At 43.1% G+C, this 18,245-nt stretch overlaps 1 protein-coding gene across 1 annotated transcript in view; it reads right to left on the bottom strand.

Annotated features, from left to right (window-relative positions):
* Positions 1-18,245, bottom strand: part of igf1ra (insulin-like growth factor 1a receptor) — a 72,719-nt gene that overhangs the window by 41,090 nt on the left and 13,384 nt on the right. The window lies entirely within an intron of this gene.

Here is an 18,245-nt window from a genome sequence, read left to right as displayed (position 1 = left end):
AAGCAGCAGAACGGTCCGGTTTCCACAAGCCTACGTGCTGCACAACACAACCACATAACTGCGTACATTGGGGTGGGGGGGTTGGGGGTGGGTGGAGGGGGGTGTCTACCCTCACAGTGCACCCCATCACCCTCAATCACGACACAAAGACGTAAAAACACTTTGGCACGGGGTACAGCATGCACGCATGCGTCGATAATGCTTTCTTAATGATTTTTGCCACTGTCTAGTCAAAAGAGGACATATCGTCACTGGTCCACAATATTCACCCATCAATACATTACAAAACAGTTTTGAACTTGAAGCCGTTGACCAATGAGGAGTAAAGACTAATGTGCTTAAGTCAGAGACCAGACTGCCCACTGCTCTCGTAAGCCTGTTTGACCAGCTGTCTATCTTCCTAAAGACAGACTGGAGAGCACTTTGCGTACACACACCCACCCACTTGAGGGAGGGAGCACCAAAGGCACTCCAACTTCCAGACATCCGTCCCATCTGCTCGACCAACCGCCAAAATCAAATCACAACAACAGGAGAGGACCTGCGCTTGGCTTCCCTCTTTTAACCTCAAGGAATTAACCCTTTGAGGTTATGCGTGACAACCTTGAGCATAGCCCTAATTCTAACTGTGGGCATTCGAAATATCCTATTTCTCTTTTTATTAAGTAGTTCTTCAAATTAGTGGCAATCAGGGAACAAAGGAAATAACCTTTCTAACTGAGAGAAAGGTCAGGAGTTAGGATTACCATCTAAGACGTCTTAGAACTCAGAAGGTTAAAACATGCACATTTCTCTTCATAACACATCTAATGTACAAGTTTCCAAGTGCTAAAAAGGCTCTGAGTCAACTATTAAATCTAATGTGTATGCTCACTCAGTGGTCACTTCATTAGATGCACCTGCTCAAGTGTTCAGTAACGTAAACTTCTAATCAGCCAGTCACGTAGCAGCAAACAACTGGATTTGGGCATGTAAATATGATCAAGTTCAAACCAAGCATCAGAATGGAATAGAAAGGTGATTTAAGTGACTTTGAGCATGGCATGGTTTTAATGGCATGAGTATTGCAGAATCTGCTGATGTGCTGAACTATTCTCACACAACAGTCTCTAAGGTTTACAGAGAATGGTCCAAGAAAGAGAAAATATCCAGCGAAAAAGGCAACGTTGATATCAGAGATCAGAAAGAAAGGCCATACCCCTTCAGGTGGTGGGCAACAGTAACTACTAATCATTTTTTACAAGCATGGTGCAGAAGAGCACCTTGAAGCAGATGGGCTACAGCAGCAGAAGTGCACAATGGGTGCCACTCCTGTCAGCTAAGTCAGGCTCACAAAAATTAGACAACCTAAGACTGAAAAAAAAACTTTGCCGGGTCTCATGAGGCTCAGTTTTTGTCAATATTAACCAAAATCTCAGAGGACGTTTAGAGCACCTTGATTAGTCTATACCCTGGAGGTGAAAGGGGATCCAACCTGGCAACAGCAAAGTGTAACTAGTGAAGTGGCCAGTGAACATATAGTTCAACTTTAATAGAGAATTTGCAATATTAATCTTTATTATTTATATACACTTTTGTCTATCTCGATTGTAAAACATTGTGTTATCCCTGGTATTCAGCCCACACATACTCTCAACACTGTACATGCCTTCTCTAAATCTGAAGCCGTGATTCCATTTCATTGAACTTGCAGTGTACATTACTACTCGAGAGCACGTTAGGTGTGAAGGCAGGAGCTATAAGTGAAGAGAGGTTGTGAGTGCACCTTGCAAAGAGTGTGTTTCAGCCTCAGGACTGCATTTTCCACAACACTCCTGCAATTCAGAGCTGCCGAAGAACATGCTCAACTCATTAGAGCAGAGTTCGTTAAACCTTTCTCATCAATGTACCTGCACTCTGCTCTCCATCCTCCCATGTTTACTCTGTTATTAACCAGACAGCGCTGTGAGATAAATGACTACATTAATCGTCTTTGATAGCTCAGGGATTTTCCTTGTTCGCGGGCGGGAACAGTATACGGTACACGGTGATGGTCAGGGCCATTTTGTAAAACTGCGTACGTGTCTCTCCCTGTGTGCAAATGTGTGCAGGGACTGAAAGCAGCGGAGTTTGGATCACTGCTTGATGGATAATTTGTCCCTGCGTGTTCAGTGTCTCTGCTGTAAATGAAACACATGGGACATGGCAGCAGGCTCTTAACCCCACTTTGTCCGATGGCTGTGTTTGCTCTTTGCGCTCTCCCTCTCTCGTCAGAGGTGAGCCTCTAGTTCTCAGATTGCCGCAGCTGTCAGGGAAGACCCGAAGGACTCTGGCTGTTTCCTCAGTTCACAGAGGAGTTAATGCTCTCTGGCTTTTTCACTTGCAGAACCATATTTTTCCTTTCCTCTGTATCCTCTTCCTTCCTTGGGGGTATGCTGTGAAGTTGTAAACCTGAGCCACAGGTGTCCAGCAGTGATACGCGTTTTGCCCCCTCCCCAAACGCATCAGTTTAGCATACAGTTTATGAGAGCAATGCAGGCAGGGCTTGTTGTGCAGTAATGTTGTATTATTATGGCACCTTTCTCCTGAGGGTACCTCTAATCCAGTTACAGATTTAAACAAGGGAAATGGTTCCAAGGCATCCATCCCACTTATCCTTGGATCACAGGGAGAACAGAAAAGCTTGTTGCCAATCCTGCAGGGACTTCAAAGGGTTCAACCGTCCAAACATTTGTAGAAATTTGTGGAATTCAGCATACTTGATTGCACCTGAACTACAATAATACCTAAATTCCAGCTCGTTAATTAAATCCTGTGATGAAACCGACAAAACACTGAAACCTGGTTTGTGGGAGGCATGTGGAGGCAGAGGACCACCTCTGTTAATTCTTATGTTTTTAACAAAACAGCAGGAAAAGTGCAAAACACAGATTTTTACTGTAATCAATTATTAACAATAGCATTAACAGTTATTAACAGTTGTAACAAGAACACTGACAACTGTTTTAAATACATTCCACATCATGCATGAATCCGTTTCCTAGATCTAAAAGGATAGCTGGCTGCAGATTAGCTTCTGATATTTTTTAATAACATTAAGGCAACAGCTTTTAAATTTAATACTTTCAGTTCATATTCTGTAGTGAAAATATGATGCAAAATGTCCAATTTTGCCCTATGTCTTAATAGAAAATGGCAAAAGTAACAATGTTAATCATTTGAAGTTGGGTTAAATTCTGTCTATATTAACAGGCAAAAATCAAATATATAAAAAAAACACAAAGAAAATCCCATAAACTCCTTGGCGGAGGTATGAGAAGAACAACATGATCTTCTTCCTGATTTTCAGGAAGAACACAATCCATTATTGCCGGATAATTGCCACACATAGAAACCATCAATAGTTCATACAGCTCTAAGCCGAGCCAACACACATACAGTGGGGCAAAAAAGTATTTAGTCAGCCACCGATTGTGCAAGTTCCCCCACCTAAAATGATGACAGAGGTCAGTAATTTGCACCAGAGGTACACTTCAACTGTGAGAGACAGAATGTGAAAAAAAAATCCATGAATCCACATGGTAGGATTTGTAAAGAATTTATTCGTAAATCAGGGTGGAAAATAAGTATTTGGTCAATAACAAAAATACAACTCAATACTTTGTAACATAACCTTTGTTGGCAATAACAGAGGTCAAACGTTTACTATAGGTCTTTACCAGGTTTGCACACACAGTAGCTGGTATTTTGGCCCATTCCTCCATGCAGATCTTCTCGAGAGCAGTGATGTTTTGGGGCTGTCGCCGAGCAACACGGACTTTCAACTCCCGCCACAGATTTTCTATGGGGTTGAGGTCTGGAGACTGGCTAGGCCACTCCAGGACTTTCAAATGCTTCTTACGGTGCCACTCCTTTGTTGCCCGGGCGGTGTGTTTTGGATCATTGTCATGTTGGAAGACCCAGCCTCGTTTCATCTTCAAAGTTCTCACTGATGGAAGGAGGTTTTGGCTCAAAATCTCACGATACATGGCCCCATTCATTCTGTCCTTAACACGGATCAGTCGTCCTGTCCCCTTGGCAGAAAAACAGCCCCATAGCATGATGTTTCCACCCCCATGCTTCACAGTAGGTATGGTGTTCTTGGGATGCAACTCAGTATTCTTCATCCTCCAAACACGACGAGTTGAGTTTATACCAAAAAGTTCTACTTTGGTTTCATCTGACCACATGACATTCTCCCAATCCTCTGCTGTATCATCCATGTGCTCTCTGGCAAACTTCAGACGGGCCTGGACATGCACTGGCTTCAGCAGCGGAACACGTCTGGCACTGCGGGATTTGATTCCCTGCCGTTGTAGTGTGTTACTGATGGTGACCTTTGTTACTTTGGTCCCAGCTCTCTGCAGGTCATTCACCAGGTCCCCCCCATGTGGTTCTGGGATCTTTGCTCACCGTTCTCATGATCATTTTGACCCCACGGGATGTGATCTTGCGTGGAGCCCCAGATCGAGGGAGATTATCAGTGGTCTTGTATGTCTTCCATTTTCTGATGATTGCTCCCACAGTTGATTTTTTCACACCAAGCTGCTTGCCTATTGTAGATTCACTCTTCCCAGTCTGGTGCAGGTCTACAATACTTTTCCTGGTGTCCTTCGAAAGCTCTTTGGTCTTGGCCATGGCGGAGTTTGGAGTCTGACTGTTTGAGGCTGTGGACAGGTGTCTTTTATACAGATGATGAGTTCAAACAGGTGCCATTCATACAGGTAACGAGTGGGGGACAGAAAAGCGTCTTACAGAAGACGTTACAGGTCTGTGAGAGCCAGAGATTTTCCATGTTTGAGGTGACCAAATACTTATTTTCCACCCTAATTTACGAATAAATTCTTTACAAATCCTACCATGTGAATTCATGGATTTTTTTTTCACATTCTGTCTCTCACAGTTGAAGTGTACCTCTGGTGCAAATTACTGACCTCTGTCATCATTTTAAGTGGGGGAACTTGCACAATCGGTGGCTGACTAAATACTTTTTTGCCCCACTGTAAATGCTTGATGTGCACAATTGTAACGACTCCAAACATATGATCACAGAGTCAAGAGAGAGAAAAGGACCTTTTCCTTTAGGGGAGAAGTGGCACCAACAAACGAGTGCGCCCGCACCGACTGCGCAGAGCCCACGTACCCTTCAAACATGGCATTTTCCAGTGCAGCTCATGAAAAAAAATAATAGATGTGTCGTCACCCCATAATCGCCATTAAGAGGAATAAGAAGTGGGATTTTCTAAAAATAAACTCATTTGTTGGGGTCTTAGAGGCTAAACACTGCATTCTAGAGAAGCTGAGCTGAGTGCAAGTGACGTGCCAGCGGATCACTTACCGTCATGCATTCTTAATTTAAGCTGTATCCCTCTTGAGGGGGCCTTAGGTAACCTTACAAATGCATGAGGAATATGGGTTAAAGTGTGAACACGTCTCCAAATAAGGATTACTGGATTATAGGAAAAAGCTTTTTTTTTCACTTTAGACAATTGTTAGTTTGGTGTATGAAGCCTCAGAAAACACTAATGTCTACAAACAAAACTTAACCTGACAACCCCGAAGACGTCATCCATATTTTCCATGTGACTGACAGCAGAAGAAAGGATACATATTATCCCATTTTCATACATGTAGTGCACCCCTGAACCCCCCCAACATCACCCAACAGCAGTACATGTGAGAAATACCCCACACAGTCAGTTTTTATATTAAGCTGTCATTAACCTTGTCAACTTCTCAGTACAAATTCTATATAATGTTGGAATGTACTGATGCACAAACAGCACAGGTGCATTCATTATTAGTGAGCTTGTGTCATGTGTGGTGCCTCCTGCATGCATACATGAAGGCAGCTCCTTCGCTTAAACCACACAGAGTATTTCCCTGAGTGCAAACGCATCTGAAACAGACCATTTTCTTCTGCGTGCTACATGTGAGAAAGGACAGCTGTGGAAAATATCCCGACCCGATCTTCTGAAATTGTCCAAAGTTCCTGTGTGAAAACAGCCACAGAAACCTAAGTAAATGATTCGCCACGGGCATGAACAAGACGAGAAGTAGTGAGAAATTAGGTTTCTGGAGGACAGGGGTTATGTCCTCTTTCAGTTTGTGACATTACGTGAAGACAGTACTGTTATCCTTTTGTAACAGTGGAAATCAACTGTACCGACAGCTAAGTCGCTAGTCTTATATAATCCCTGCCCAATCCAAGGCACTTTTTCTTTTTTACTGTGAGGTAAACGGGCCAACAGTACCCAGAGTGCAGAGAGGTGGTCTTCCAGGTTAGGAGCTGTCGGGGTGAGAATCAGCAGAAGGGTGAGGAATTAACAAGTGTAGCAGGAGAACAGTTGGTGATGGAGGGTCAACAGCTTTCAGCTATTGGTCAGAGTTTATCAGACAAAGCAAGCAATGAGGAAACAAAAGGTATTGTTTCAGATCTCCCTGTGAGAATCAGACACCCCCCCCCCCCCCCCCCCCCCAAACATGTAGTGTCCTACAAAACACTGTCTGTGTTTAGAGCATTTCTTCACCAAGCCATATATCTGGGATTTAGTTTCATCAGCCACATATCACCCAGGGAATAATGCCAACACTGTGGCAATTAGACGATAAGTTGCAGTAAGCCTGAGTCAATACCAGTTGGCTCATTTAACAGAATCTGCCCATTGTCTGCTCTCTGTGACATCTCCCATTCCTCGCCACCATTGTATCTTCTCTCCTTATCTCTCTCATAGACAGAGGAATCTTCAGTATGCGACAAGAATGCCAACAGGGAAGCCAGCCACAAGACTGAATTTACGTAACCCTGGAACCAGGGGTAAAATGTTACAGAACAGACAAAATACAAATATGGCAAAAGCTCAAGGGAAATCTAGAATGTCATGAGGGAGAAATCCATGTTGATTTTTACATTCAGTTCAAAAAGTGTCAAAAGATGCCTCGGAGGTCACAGACCGCAGGGCATCAGAAAGCACTAGTGAACAATGAAGGATACATTTTCTAAGTGGAAATAAATTAGCCAAGCGAAATCAAAGAACAGCGTTTTCTTTTCAGTAGCTTCCTCATGTTTCTGTTTAGTCCATTTAAGACATTTTCTTCTGGGAGTTTAATGCAGCAACACACATTAGAAAACAAAGTTAGAAGATTTATGGTCATATGAATTGTAGCGACAGGCAAAAATCCAGAAAGGGACGAGAGAAGAGAAGGTAACGGAGAGAGCAATGAACACCTCGGTGTACAATAACAAGGGGGCCGTGCACCCATGATCTACAAGACATCAATTCAGAAACGATATCGGGAGCGACAACCGGATTAAACTCAGATTAAACAAAACACATTGGAGCCAATAAATGAGAACAGAAATCTAATTATTCTCACAATGTCATTTCAATTCCACCGACAATTAGCGGCAAGTCTGTAATAGCCTACACTGCCTAATAGTGCTTGTGATTTAACTTAAACAGAGTCCAAACTAAACTAACAGAACATTAATGGCTATTTGTAAAGAGGCCATTGGTGCACAAAAGGCTAATTCATTCCTGCTGAAGAGAGCAGTTTAGTTAGAACAATGACACTGGGCAATGAGGGTATGAGGCCACACTTGAACTGGCTTATGATCTTCACAGTTAATCAAAGCCAAGGGGGCATGGGGAGGTAGAGAGAGAGAGAGAGAGAGGAGAAAGTGAATAGCAGAGAAGTCCAATAGTTAATCCTAGCCACAGTCTTTACTCTCTGAAGATGCCCATGACAGACCTAAGATGGGGAAGGATGCCAAGCAACTAACTGGAAAACTCACTGCTTCAACAGTCACGGTCTGGAAACGTTTTAATAAGCTGGAAACAGTTTCCAAAATGGTTTACGGTTCCGATGCCGACCAGAGACAAAGGCCTGCATTGTGAAGCCAGAGCGTGTATTTTTTCTGATCAAATTTACTGCCAAGAAGCTGGGAACAGGCGACATACTCAAGAGCAGTCGCTGTTGTTTCTTTAGGCCTAACCTCCCCCTACCCCACACCCGCCTACTCCACCTCCTAAAACACTCACACACACACACAAACACAGCCTTTTCCATCACAAAGGCAGACATGCGAGAGCTCCTCCATTGAGCTATGTCAGAAAAAATGCGACGCTGCAGACCATCCCCACAGTGGCCCGTGGCCAATATCTTGAATCAATCTTCAGCATGATAGCCCTAATTTGGGCCATTCAAAGGGTAAGTATTTACATGAGAAAGTCAAAGTTGGTAAAAACCACGAGAGATTCCTGGTATGGGTGTGTCTGTCAGTGACAGAAAAAAAAAACGAAAGCAGGGTAGGAGAAATAATGTCGCAGACAAACACACTTCCAAGCACAATGCTTCTGTATGTCGCCCTGACACCACAGCCGTTTTCCACAGTTCATCCAAACATAACACACACACACATACACTATACATATACAAACAAATAAATTCTCCAGGCAGCATTTTACCGCACTGAGGTTGCTTATTACATTTTATAGTTACATTTTCATTTCTTCACTGCCAAATATTTCAGCAGCCTAAGCTGATGGTGATTACTTAATGAGAAGCCTAACCGTTTGGCTTGGTCAGAGATTGGAGTTCTGGGGGTATTTCTGGGACCCGAGGAATCATAAACACGTGACTTGGTCTTGTACAGATGTCAGTCTGGATGTGTTCTGACTGCTGGATGGACATGGATGAGCATCCATCTCACTTGCTTCTTCTCAATTCTTTTCCACTCTTGACTTTTTTTCTCCTCCCCTCCTCTTCCTCAAGTAGCCGGCCTCTCTGTCAGGACACGACCCGCCCAGCTCATACTCCGTAAATCAAGAGCGACATCTCTGTTGTTGCACTTAAAAAGAGGCGACGGCACAGGCTCTCTTTGCTGTGCCCCGAGAGGCCGCTTCCTCCCACCGCACCGGAGCCAAGAGCTTAAACACAAGCTTGTGTGCAGCATTTTCTGACACCCGCAGGCACTAAGCGACGCGCCAAATGCAGATGTGTCTGTCTCCATGGCGGCACCGAAGAGCTCACTGGGCAGAGCACGTACTTACATGCTAGGAAATAACAACCCCCTCTGATATTTACATACACTCCAATGCAAAACAACACTGGGCTAGTGTCTGCTGCCATGTGGCGTGAATGGAAATACACACTTACTTAATTGTAATATACAATGTTAAAATTTGTTGGGAGCAGACACAGATTGAGTTTTAGGGATTAACTGTGATTTTTCTTTTTTGTGCATCTACGCACAATTAAGAAAAAATAACAAACATAAAGATAGCTAAAAAAAAAAATGAGCCACACATTTGAATAAAAAAAAAATGTTGAATCCCAATTCCAAGAGCTTAAATTAATCCTGCAGTGGAGGCAGTCACTAGAAAAGGTCCCATTCTCAGGGGGTATCGCTGCCGGTCTTAAATATTATATTTACTTAGGCAAACACCCCTGTACTTCAGCCACTTTGGGCTTTCACTTAATTAAAACTCAGTGGACAGGAAGGTGTAAAAACAAACCATTCCTTGATTTGAGATTCTACATGACAGCTTCTCAGCAGGCTGAGGTGTGCAGGACCTCTGCAGAGATACAGAATACTAATAATACCACAGAGTAGGCCAGGGTCCAGCATATCTGACTCTACATCTACGTGCCAGTAAAGCCACTGGTGCCAACACAGTGGCTCACAATGTGAGCCATTCACAGAGTCTGTGCACCCACTGTCCTTACACACAAAGAGGAGTCCTGCTTCATCACACGTATCAGACAGCCACATAATTTCAAAGACAATCCATAATGCTCTCATTGACCTCATCGTTCTCATCAGCGCACACCTAAGCAAAAAAAATGTAAAAAAGTAAATTCCTCTCCCACCTCACTCTCATGTTCCAAGCAGGAATAGTGCACTTTTATTCCTCTTGGTCATTACATTTTTTTTTGCTTTTATCCAGGATGTGGAAAATAGTAGGAGACCCAAACTGACCGATCCGTGAAAAGTAAAAAGCGGAGGCGGCACAGTGCGTGATGTAAGATGCCGGGTCTGTCTGATTCCACGGCACTGGCATGCTATGTAAAGATACACTGGAAGAACAGCAAACACCAGTTTAAATAAGAAGAAAAATGATGAAGGAGAACAGGTACTTGTAGTACAGGTAGTTGTTATTCAAAACATTCAAAACATAACCAGTTAGCACACACATAACCATCATAACCAAAAACTCCACAAAGAGAAGCATCAAATGGGCATTTAAAGGTCAGCTTGAGTAAACCGTGCAGAATGCTATAAATTAAAAATGAAACAGCAACATTGAGGACAAAAACAGACATTTAGCAGGTTTTTGTTCTACTTCAATTTGAAACGGGTCAGCGTCGACTGAGTGACTGAAAGGCTAAAAAAAAAAAAAACCCTAATTAGTAAAATGTCGTAAAATAATTTATCTGAAAAGGAAAAATAGAAGACGAAGTAACATTCATTAGCTTTGAGTTCATTTTGTCTTGTGCAAAATCCCAAAGTTGACTAGAGATGGAAAAGTTCTTTATTGCGTCATTTAGTGCCTGCGGGTGTCACAAGTATATTTATTATGTTTTTAAAAATGAATTATGTGAGCCATGAGTTCAGCACCTTGTGATGCACCTCGGGCAAGCCGAGACACTCACCAACCACAGAGCAAAATCTTACTGTGGGTGTTGTTCTCTCTTACAGCCTGAAAGCGCCGTCACTGGGTGGCCTTTCCCTAGCAGTCACCACGCTGGATCTTCACAGTGCTTCATGAAACTCCTGTTTAACGGCATCACTTTGGATTCAAACGCTGCCTTTCCAGGAAAGACCTACGCTTAACCTGCTCTGACCCTGTGTCACTTTTTCTGTGGAAATGTTTTGCACTTTATATAACTTTTGTACGACTCATCTACTCTTGTCTGAAAATACCTGCGATCGATTAAAGTGTTTTGTCACAGGCTGGATTTTATAAAGCCTGAAAACAGAGAGAAGAGGAGATACAGGGCTCTAGTTCCTTCTCAAAATGTTTCAATTACAATATCCTGAAAAGCTGTTCCGTTTTTTCTTTCTTCCCGTGATGCTAAAAACATGTTGCCTAACCCAGCTCTAATGGCGATGATGTAAACACAATGAACCACTAATCTGAAAAAAAGAAGCCATGAACCAGAAGAAAGGGGAAAGAAACCTTTACATGCGTCGATTTGAGCCTGAGGAAACTGTTCCTTAGTGCAGATGAATGACTCACATATGCACAGCAAAAACATGCACGTCACACCGCTAATTAAACAAAAGCTATTTTTGTCTGAGCACGCTATAAGCACGTACATATATACAGTGCATACAGTAGGTACAGTACATGCCGAGAGGCAGTGTCACACATCCTTTCTCATCCATCTTTGGTCCCCGGTTTATTTTCCAGATGACACACATCTGGAGGTGGTGGTTTTGACATTTACTTTAAACACGAAGCCGAGTATTTTGAGTTAATCTTAGTCCTTTAAAAAGCTGCTGTTGACTGAAGGACATGCTGTTATGAAGAAAAACGCTCTTTGTGGGGGGGAAAAAAAATGTTAATGGACAGATTTCAAAACAAGCTCGAATTCAGCGGTTATGATATCCCTAAACAGGAAGTCCGTTTGCAGTATTGAAAAAGAGACAATGTTTTATTTACAGTAAAGATTTTTTTTCAAAATCTTTACTGTAAATAAAACATACAGTGGAAACAACGGCCATTGAAGGCCCTGCCTTCTTAGAACAATCAGGAACAAAACAGCAGGAACAAAAAGATTTCCTAGTTTTGTTGATCCTAACCAAAGAAAAATAAATAAAAGTTCCACTGATGTAACGCTCGCATATATGAAAAGGAATGTGGCCTTTTGCTTTATGCGAGGCTATTTTTACGTACAGAAAGAGCAACAATCTAACGTGTTTGAATTGGACTATGGCTCTTTTTTTCCTGTCTTTCCTCCCCAGCACCACACTAAGGCTTCATTCCTACCCACTAAAATATATACTGGTCAAAAAAAAAGTGAAGGGAACACATAAATTACACATCAGCTCCTGACAAATGGAATATTGAAGGTGAAAATCTTTACTGACAAACAGTGCATTGTGTCTTTTGCTGCAAATAAAGTGACAATATAAACAGTAAATGGAATCCAAAATCTTGATTATAAATCACACCAAGAGTAAAAGTTAAAAATTGCCCAAGTGTTCTCTTAATTTTGGGAGTTTTTGTTTTCCAAGGAAACCAAAGTTTGAGGGGTTTGTCTGAAGACGAGCATCAGTGTCATTACCTCACACACAGGCAGACCAAGGGAGACACAAACAAAAGGGCTGGAAGTTAATACCATATATTATGCAGGGAGGTAGGTGGAATGCAACAACAAGCTTCTTACAAGCAAGTACATGCCTGGACTGGAAAAGTGCTAACAACAGTACATATAGGACAGAGCAACTTCTCAGAAGGGTTGAGAAACAGACTACAACTCAGTGAATACACCTGCAGGGTCTTTTTTTCCCAGCTGGGGTGAAACAATGGACGTTGACTTACTCATCCAAAGAAAGCCAAGCACTTTTTTAAAACCAGATCATACATAAAAGCAGAGGTGCAACAGAACAAAAGCTTAAGCTGGGATGACAGAGGAGCGCCTACGCTGAGTAAACGAGTGTGAGTAATAAAATATGAATGACAATGGGTGATGCTTACATGGAGACTGTATGTTTATCAGCCACAGGGAGGAGCCTGATCCACACTCAAGTGCAAACAAGGCCTGCAAAGCCTTTCTGTAATTGACGCAGTAATGGGGGTGGGTGGTGGTGGCAGGGTTGAACTGAAGTCCCGATTGGGACTTCAAAGGCGCGCTGGACGCTTATCAACCACTGTGCGCTCGTCAAACAGAAGAGGATGAAATAGATGAAAGGAGAGCTAATGCACCTCCTCTTTTACCCCCAACAGGCTGCACTTTCTGCTCGATCAGCAGACCTCATGAGCCAGGCTGTTATAAGGAGGATGCACAAGCGCGCTCGGACCAAAACACGCATACACAGCGGGTCGGTTGGCGCACTTGCTGCTGAATTAGCAAAGCCATCACTCACCATTTTCTTAACTTTTAAGCCAATAAACATAAGAAATCGGTAAGTGCTATGGATGAAATCATGACAGCTACTGAGCTCAAGTGTGCTGTCGGATGACAGCTCTGTGAAAAGACAGTATGTGGGCATAAAACATTAAAGCGTACCTTGTGCCTAACGTCAGCCCTTCTCTGTGGTTCACCTTATACCCCACCCTATCCCTACAGATTCTCAATAATCTTTAATGTCCTGCAAATCTAAAGCCAATTTAGTGAGGATGAATGAGGAGAGTGGCATCTCCCAGGTGACGCGGCCTTTCCCTTCCTTTAAGCAGCTAGCAGAGATAGAGCTGCAGTGCAGAGCTCTAGAGACCTCTATATTTATCTGACACAGTAACAAGCCGCTGTCTGACTGCTTCATAGTGCAATACAGCTGCAGAGCTTTCTTTCATCCAACAACCCCCCCCCCCGCCACAGACACACACACTCACCATCCTCCGCACTCTACATCCCCTTCTCGGACATTGCTCTGCTGTGGTCAGTAACTGGGAGGAAATCAGCGATGATCTAGTGACATGTCATCTCTTTGAAAGCTTTTATGAATGAAACTGCTTTTGCATCCACGCCTGCCGGAGGAGGAAATACAGCGAATCCTGATCGGAACTTCACACGCTGCTGGATTTCAGAAGAAACCATAATTCAAAGTTGAGAGCCATAATTCATCTTGGGGGCCACCCTGATGCTAACAAAGCACCAGCTGGTGATTACTGCTTTGGAGTGGCCCATTGAGGCGAATGGCCAAGGAGCTGCTGGTCTGCCAAGAGAACTATGCCAAGAGGGCTGGAGAAGGCAGAGGAGCCCCAGCCACCCAGCCCATTAGGCTGCGCGTTGACAACTGCACTGGACTCTGGGGATCTCACCCAAACAAGACGAAGAGAGGAAGGGGAGGCAAAGGACAGGGTCAAGGTCATTCTAAGCCACTGACAGAAAGCAGGCTAATGACATTAGACAAGTTAAGACTCCTTCATCGATTGCTGACACCAAACATTAGATGGGGAAGATTTTTTAAAGCGCCAACCTTATCCAAAGTTTGGTTCAAACTTCTGTAATCTAAATCCTCATGCTGGTAAACTTGAAATAAGGCCTGAAAGGGAAGTGTGTGGTTGTCAGAGGCATTTCATCTAGCTGTGTAATTCATGAGGTTTCCTTTGTAATTTTATTATGTCCTTTCATCTCCTCATTGTACACATGCTCCGAAAAAGAACAGACGGCAAATCACCACTGGCACGCCGAGGCCTGCTCGATATCTCCTTTAGAGATAGCGTACGCACAAAAGAGACACGTACGAACACAACCATAGGATCCGTGATTCATCGTTAGTTAAGCAGCTGCAGGATACAAAACGGCTCTTAGTAATTATACATGTTTTATATTTTTATAGTTTATAGAAGTAATGGAAGAAAACAAACAGAGGCCAACAGTTTTTAAAGAAGCACACACATTTTGGCCATGTGTGGTGAGGAAGGTAGACAAGAGTAGCTCAGATCCTCCTTTGGTCTCCTTGCCACACATTTAAAGGGAAGAGAATAGAGGACCAGTGTTTCTGTGACCTGAGTGAACCTACCTAACTATTCTGGCAAGAAAAAAAAAAGGATACTCTTCTCTCTCTCTCTCTGTGGCATGCCAGCATACATCCTCACCTCTGCAGGAGAGATTTGTCAGCAGGAGATTTTGTTTTTTCCCCCACTGTGGAATTAACCCATGCTCTGAGCTTACTTGCAGGCATGGCGCATTATCTCCCAGGAGCCACAGCCAAGTCAGCCTAGCATGAGTAAATGGCTGCTGTGGCCGGAGTTATAAAGAGGGATAGAGCTGAGGCAGGCAGGCAGACAGAGGCACAGTTAAGGCACCGAAGGCAGGCACAGGCAGCAGACACAGGCACTCATCTCTCGCACCTCTCACAGAGGCGTCGCTAAGAGGTGGCGATAGCCCTCATCCCGCCCTGCCATTTAGAGCAGGACTGAGGGGAACCTACCACAGAGCTGGGGGTGGGGTGGGGGTGTTATAGTATTGAATGAATACTATGAATACTATGAATGAGTAGTGAGAGCAAAGGATGAGTCACAGCTCCTGAGCTGCGCAGCCACAAGCCAGCAGGCAGCCTAACACTAGAGGAACTGGGTGGCTCAAATAGGCATCAAACAGGCTGGAAACACATTACACACTGGGCTGACACTTACACAGGCTCTCTCTCTCTCTCTCTCTCTCTCTCTCTCTCTCACTCACAAACACACACACACACACACACACATGCACAAACACAGCAGATACAGTCACAGTGGGCACAAGTTGAGGAAAATTTGTCAAAAGCGATGGCACGTGAGAGAAGAGAGCATATGTCTGTATGTTTGGATGTGAGTACAAGTATGTCAGTCAGTCTCTTTGGAGCCTGGCAGCGAGACACACAGGTCCTATTTTGGTCAATCAAGCAATCCTAGGAAGCGGATCTAATCTGTCAGTGCTTTGAGAGGAGACCTTTGTAGGCCACAGAGGACAGGAGTCGGATAAACTCACAGAGTCAAGCATTAATAGACAATAAGCCTTGCTGTTCATACATGGACAATAGCACACTGTACAGCCGTGTCATCATGACTCGGTGAAACTTTGCAAACTTGCAACCGATTCTAAATAACAGAGAGAGACACTGCTGTTGACATTAAAAGTTAGTAAGAGCAGTCAACACGTGTCTGTGGCTTTTCACCACTCTTGGCCCAAACAGCGAAGTGAAATAATATCCGTTTCAATTTTGTCTTTGCATGAAACTCAAAACACATTAAAGTCTGAGGAAAAATGAATTCCTTTCTGACCAATCGCAACACGAGCCCCTCGAAAGTCCAAAGGCAACCAATAAAACCAATTGAGCAGAAGAACTATTTGTAACCAAGTTGAGTTTTACTTCAACAAGGCTCAGGTTCTGGGTACTCGGTGAAGAAGGTCTCTGTTTGGGCTAATGCACCAATATCATCTGCAAACGGGCCCTGAGCATGACATTTATGAATATGACGTAGATGGTGGGAAATGTGGCAAAGGCCATGAGAGGCGAAAGAGGAGAAGGGAGGGTGGGTGATAGGATTTAGATGGGATGACAGCGCAGAAAGACACGTCAACTGCTTGTAATTAATATCCTATCAGAAAAAACCTAATGATGTATTGTCAAAAAAAGAATTTATATACTGTAGCTGCACTGTGTATCATGTAATGTCAACAATTAAAAACACTGTAAACGTGCCACAGCAAATAAACTGCCTCAAGGAAAGCAAATAACAATTTCACTAAACTATTCTTTTATCTAATGCTAACATAACCACTGACTGCCAAATGTGCTTCAATAAGTCAAATAAAATGTGAAGACAATATAGTAAATAAAATCTAAAAAATCTATGCCTGATAAATTCAGAGAAGACAATATATTTTCCCATGTATTACACACACACACGTGCAAAGAAACCAATTAGTAACTTGTTTTTGCTTCTCTTGTCCTTGGTTTGAAGAGACATCTGAGAACCCAGAAAACAAAGGGCTGCTGTAAAGGGAGCTTTATTTGCTATTTAATGCATTTATTTTTGTGACACCATGGAGTTATAACACTGTGAATCAATAGTATCCTGATCTCATGGGAACTAATAGGGGCCATGCACAGTGTGCCAGCAGGGTTGCAGTATGTTGACTACATTCTCTTTTAGTTCTTGGTAGAAACCACACACAGGCAGGAGCTGTGGTGATACAGTGATATAGTGAACATGGCAGGAGACACCAAGACAGATGGGACTTTTCCATGGTCAGTCTGGTGGCTTTAGGATGGTGGGAGTGAGTGACTCTCCTCACTTTGTCACCAGCGCTGGCACTCCGCCCAAGCTTTGTACAAACTGGAGCAAAGCGCAGGCAAGTAGTTTGTGCCCAGTGGAAACAGCGGATGTACGGGAACTTGTCATGGTGCTGAGCATGCCCCCAGGAACGCACTGGATTCTCAAGACTGGTATTTGAGCTGTTTCCTGTGCCTGTAACCGCAGGACTTTGATAAGCTCCAGAAGCCATTAAATATTCAAAAGCTTCGTTGTATCTACTGTTGGATGTTGGTTAAACAAAAGAAGGGGGAAGGCACAATCATATGAACTTGGCTCACTATATTACACAACAATGGCTGCATACACCAAACAGACCACACACACACACACACACACACACACACACAAATCAGTTTAAAACTTTATTATTCGAAATAGCACATAAAGTTTCTCCACGGCTTTCCATGTGTAGTCCGCACACAGCCTCTGCTGTGTATTTCCCCCCTCTTTATCCCCTCACAACTGCAATGACTAAGCCAGCAGGAATGTCTACCTTATATACTTAAAGTGGCAGACACAATTCTACTAACTCCATGTTACGAGAGGTGTAGAGATCAATAAATCTAGTTTATTCTTTGCAAACCCACCGTAGAACCACTTTGCACAAATGTATTTAATGAGTGGTTATTTCCAGGAAATTTGAATGAAATTAATCAGCAGAGAGCCAGGAAAACAACCAAAAGTAAACTGGCTAGTCAGTGTGTAACCATACTCTTACAAAACACCAGGTATGGGCGAATTTGGAGAGGTGGTGATTAAATCCCTGCAAACACTAAGGTGTTAAATAATCATTGTTTGAACATCCAAGGCATAACATTAGCTCAAAAATGAAGTCGGGCCAACTTCCGAGTCCTTTTCTTAGCCATCTGCTGGATTTTTCCATGGAGCAATAGGATAAAGAAGGTGCAAGCACTGATAAAACGTGCAACCTTGACATTATCGTCATTTCCTCTTAATTTACCAAGCGAAACATCTATTACTGAAAGACTCAAACACTGCATACCACAGAGTTATAATTATTGGTGGAGAGATGATCATTATGCACTGTGAGAGACCAGAGGCCCATTAGAATTGAGATTTCAAATACTCAAGGACCTAACACCGTCTGAAACCCAAGCTTTGTGACATTTTATATTTTCCTTAGTGGAAAAAAAATACTGTTTACTCATTTTCACAAACTACAGGACTAGCTGTTTAAAAAAAGCACTTTCGACTTATTTTTAAATGGCACCGTTTTGACACGTTTAGATA

Source organism: Copadichromis virginalis, linkage group LG7 (assembly GCF_057382275.1).
Source record: "Copadichromis virginalis isolate Kocher_CV1m ecotype Utaka linkage group LG7, C_Virginalis_male_GT1.1, whole genome shotgun sequence".
NCBI classification, from domain to species: domain Eukaryota; kingdom Metazoa; phylum Chordata; class Actinopteri; order Cichliformes; family Cichlidae; genus Copadichromis; species Copadichromis virginalis.
This window is presented reverse-complemented; position numbering and strand designations above follow the sequence as displayed.